This window comes from Labrus bergylta, chromosome 3, assembly GCF_963930695.1.
Source record: "Labrus bergylta chromosome 3, fLabBer1.1, whole genome shotgun sequence".
NCBI lineage: Eukaryota > Metazoa > Chordata > Actinopteri > Labriformes > Labridae > Labrus > Labrus bergylta.
In genome coordinates this window covers 6,351,910-6,356,909 of record NC_089197.1, presented here as the reverse complement: position 1 = coordinate 6,356,909, position 5,000 = coordinate 6,351,910, and the positions used below count along the sequence as shown (strand labels likewise).

The 5,000-nt window shown below is 43.5% G+C and overlaps 1 protein-coding gene across 2 annotated transcripts in view; it reads left to right on the top strand.

Moving 5' to 3' along the window:
- The window catches only part of LOC110001412 (multiple epidermal growth factor-like domains protein 11), a 115,934-nt gene that overhangs the window by 96,108 nt on the left and 14,826 nt on the right, over positions 1-5,000 (top strand). The window lies entirely within an intron of this gene.

Here is a 5,000-nt window from a genome sequence, read left to right as displayed (position 1 = left end):
CGACGGAGCCTGACACACTGCGTCTGTGTCCGGGTCTTCAGACCGCTCTGTGTCCAGGTCTTTAAGGTACCCAATGAGTCCTCCTGAGTCTCTCATCTCCAGCCTTTGTTTGAAATCTCTGACTTCTCTTTGAGCTGCAGGTGAGAGCCGATGAGGTGCATACAAAGCAAAGCCCTGAAGGTCATCATCTCGTTCAAAACGTGGATCATATAAAAAGGAAACCTTGAGCTCCTCCTGCATCTCTTTTCATCACGTCTGCCTCCTGCTCATTGGACCTGAGTCCTCTCTTTGTGCGTTCCTCGTGCCCGTCATTATTTCAGGTTGAACTCATCTGCAGGTTAAACAGGTGTTCATTCTCCTCTGAAGGCACGGGAGCTCGGGGGTTGGTCTGATTTTTCTTGAAGAGACGGAGGAGGAGAGAGCTGTGAAATATTCATCATCATTAAACATGAACAGGCCTTCGTTAGGCCCTGTGCTGCATTAAACATGCTGCTGGCCGCTGCATCTTTAACTGGCCCCGCTTTCATGGATCTCATGTCCAGCTGCACAAAGGGGGGGGGGGGGGGGGCAATAAATCGCCTGGAGTTCCAGTCAGGCTTCCTCCCCAAACTGGAAACCATCCCAAAGAAGCTAACGATGCTCAGAACACAAAGAGGATCTGAAGAAAACGAGTTCAGTGACATAAAATGGATTTCAGACGTAGAAACTGTTGAAGATGTTAAAGATGTAGATCACTCTGCTTTAACCTCCACTCAGTGTCTGCAATACACAAATCAACTAAGGTAGATTTTCAGCGTCAGGGTGTTGGAGGTGCTTCAATGTAACCCCAAAAAACATAAAGATTATATCAACATGAAGGAAGTTCTGCTTTAACCAGTCCAAAGTCAGGTTTCCACCTGAAGCACCGAGAACTTTTGGCCCGAGGAGCTTCTGTGCAAAGGATGCTTAGATTTTAAACTTTTCACTCTCTTATTGTTAAGGATATGCACGCCTGCACAAACAAAATCCTTGTTCACATTCACAACAAAACTCCTAAAAAAAAGTTTCTGTGAGCTGCATGTGTGAACGCAAAAAGACAGATTTTTCACTCTGACTTTATCCAGAGTTTCCCCTCCAGCCTCCCGGTATGTTTTCCACTTGAAGTCCTATTGAGCTGATGTGAGAACAAAGCAGTATATAATCAGGAGAATTCACCTCCAGCGAGTGGGAGGGGGTGGTGACGTTTATTTCCTGTGATCTGCTGCAACTCAGGTCTCTTGGAAAAGTTCCTGTTGCAGAAATGCAGCTTAAAGGTCCCATATGATGCTAAATCCACTTCACCATGTTTCTCTGGCACTAACATGTGTCTCTAGTCTGTCTACAAACCCCCCCAATGATGAGAAAAGTCCATCCTCTCCGTCTTTTGCCTGCTCCACTTTTCAGAAAATGTGTGCTCAAACAGGCCGTTTGGAGATTTTCCCTTCATGACATCACAAAGGGCAGTAACCCCTCCCCAGGTGGGTGACACTCCCACAGCTAGGTGTTTGTTCTGCCCTCTGAGTCTGCCTTCTCACCGTAAACAATAGGACATGGAGCGAGAAAGCCAGAGACACCCAAGTCCTTCCAGAGAGGGGGCGTGGTCAGACACAGCTCATTTACATATTTAAAGGTACAGACACAGAAACAGCCTGTTCTGTGCAGGGCTGAAATAGAGGGGTTTATAGACAGGATCAAATACAGGATCAGAGTGGATTTAGAACAAGAAACTTCACAGACATGTTTTGAGGAGCTCTGAGACTTATTTAAACTGGTTGAAGAGGAGCAGAATATGTTACCTTTAAACCTGAGCAACCACACCTTTTTGATTTGTGACTTTTTCTGTATTTCTTATTTCTGTTTAAGTAAATGATCCAGAAATTCACAAGAACATAAAGCAAATGTTGGAGGAAAGTAATCAGACATTATGAGATATAAAATTAGTCTCTGCTCATTTTTTATTTACAATCTTAGATTTCATCACGTTCAGGTCCACATCCTTCCCCTCCTGCAATCAACTGACATGAGGCCGACGACTAATGATGATAAGTTAGCTCCCTTTTGTTAGTATTAGCAGAGGATATAGCCGCTCGAATCTGAACTTGCACAGTTGGACATGTGACCAGTTTGTAGCTCGATATGGAAAGTCAGAAAGTCTCCATCATCATGAGGATGCATCCTCCTGGGAGCCTGAATATCCGCACTTCATTTCATTACGATCGGTCTGTTGTTGCCTGGGTGTTTCTCTCTGATCTGCGGGCTTCAGAGGACCCAGTGACACTTTAAGTGTTATTAAAGCAGCATTAATAAAAGTGAACAGAGGATCACGAGGGAGCGTCTGATCAGTCCCTCTCCTGCTAATTATTTCTGCTAAACTCTCCTGATTTAGTCCTGAACACACACTGTAGCACTTTGATCCAAACTTTGCAGACACTGCTCACACATGGGTAACTGTTACATAAGTAAAGGGACTTCATTAAAACATTTATAATGATCTTTATTTCACTCGTATTCACAGCAGGGACTCCCTCCTGGGTTTTAGACGTCTGGAAGTAAAGCAGAAGAGCTTCTGATCACTGTGTGTGTGTTATCACCTTTAAAGGAGCAGTATGTAACTCTGACACCTAGTGTTTAAAATGGGTACTGCAGTCCACATTTTAGAGAGCTGTCTACCCCCCTCCTCTCTAGAGTCGATGCTCACTCAGGTTGCCATGTGGTGGACTCTGAAGCTTCAGTGTTTATCCAGCTCTGCATGGGTCTGTAAACCTTTCTGTGTTCTAACCTCTCTCCATTTTTCAAAAGCATCTCCAATATTGATCCTAGTTTGAGCACGTTTCTGCTCGTGGAGCTTATTAGAAACATGCAGAGGCTTTTTAGGTCGGGTACAATCACTTCTATCTGAACCACTTCTCTTGCCCGCTTCCATCGCTGCAACACCTGTTGACCTGATGACTGCTCTCATATCTGGCAAACCGAGGGGCGTCCAAAACGGCCGTGTGGGGGGGTCTTAAAGCCACCTACCTTCTCTGGTCCAAACAAATCCAGAGCATTCAGGACCAGAATCTAAAGTTAGAAGGAGGACATACTGGCTGCTGCATTGTTGTCAGAGAAGCACTTCAACATGTTTCCTTAATATCTGATCATATAGTAAGGTCACTTTATCATTTTACTCACTACACATCTGACTGGTTGGACCTGGTAATATGTGTAATCATGTTTTGGGTTTTCTCATGAACAGAATTTTAAACCTGGCTTTGACTCTAGGTCTCACCTACACATTCACACACTGATGGTAGAGGCTGCTGAGTCCAACTTGCAACTTGGGGTTAAGTGTCTTGCCCAACTGGAAATTAACAGAGCATGTACGTGCATCACCGCTCGACACTCTGAAGCGTGATGATGTTTGTTTTAATCCATACAGCGCCCTCTGCTGGTGACAGAGAACTGCTAGTGTAATACAACGAAACTCAAATGAAATGCTATTTGACTGGTGAATAAATCGATTAATATCAGCACATATCTGAGATAACATGAGCCGATACTGATAGTCACTGGATATGCTAATATCGGCCCATGTTATCGGTTTGCTGATTAATCGGTCGGGCTCTAGTTATTGCATGCGATAAGCTTCTAATGAGCTTTAGAGTAAATATAAGAGGTGTGAAATGTAGTCAGATGCAAATCTCTGCACAGCTCATGTTTCCCTAACGACTTTACTTTCTGCCTAAACATTCACATTAAAGGATCTGACACACACATAAATAAATTAATAATAATACATCTGCAGAGATTTACAAAGTCAAACATGCCCGCCCTCTGTGTTCTGAGCAAACACTCGTTAAAGTTTGTTTTAATGAGAGACAGCAAGCTCAGTGAAATGTACCTGACTGTTATATTTCTGTTTTAAAAAGATATTTTCCTTTAGCCTCTCTTTAAAAATCTGCTGCTCGCTTACAAACGGCTCCTCCTTACCTGAACTCTATAATCCAGGTCTACACTCCCTCCCGCCCAATGAACACTCTGCCAATGAAAGGCGTCGGATCCAATCTTCACAACAGGGCCCTAAGACGCTAACTAGACTCTTCTCCTCTGTCGCCCCCCAGTGGTGGAACCAACTACCAAACTCCATTTGATCTGCAGAGTCCCTCTGCACCTTTAACAAAAAGATAAAGACCCAACTCTTTATGAACACCTACGACCTTCATGATGATGATGATGATGATGTTTAGGATGGTTTTAGAGCTGATTAGAAATCTCAAGAACAGGGTTTGGGTTAGCGATGTTGTGCTCTGCCTCTGGTCACTTCCTGTCAGCACCTCTGGTCACTTCTGTTCAGCACCTCTGGTCACTTCTGTTCAGCACCTCTGGTCACTTCCTGTCAGCACCTCTGGTCACTTCTGTTCAGCACCTCTGGTCACCTCCTGTCAGCACCAATGTGTCCGATCAGACTTGAAGCTGTTTCTTCTCACTTCCTGTCGTTGTCTCCTCCTCTCTCTTACTCTCTGATGTTCTTCACTTTGGATAAAAATCGTCTGAAACATGATTTGCAGATTTGTAGCTTCTTGTTGTCGAGGGATTTTTAATACAGCAAGTTTTACTTTTAACTCAATAAAGCCACAGATCTCAGCTCAAAGGGAACATTATATTCATATAAAAACACAGAATTAGACCATTTGCATAATGAGAACACCCGGCAGGACGTTACTGCATGATCAATCAGCGTCTGTGTCTCCATATCTTATTACAGTAATCCATTTAGTCCATTTTTAAAGGAGATGAAAGAAGTTCCTACAGCAACAGGGACGTGTTTCTGTGGAGAGACCACCTGAAAAAACAAACGTATTCTGAGGTAAAACTTTGAGACATCGTCCTCATCACATGTTTCAAAGCTGAACGTTCAAATGAAAACATCTGATTTCCCATGAAATGAATGATAATTAAAGTGAACAGTAACGTGACTTCTGCGTTGAATGTTGCATTAAAAA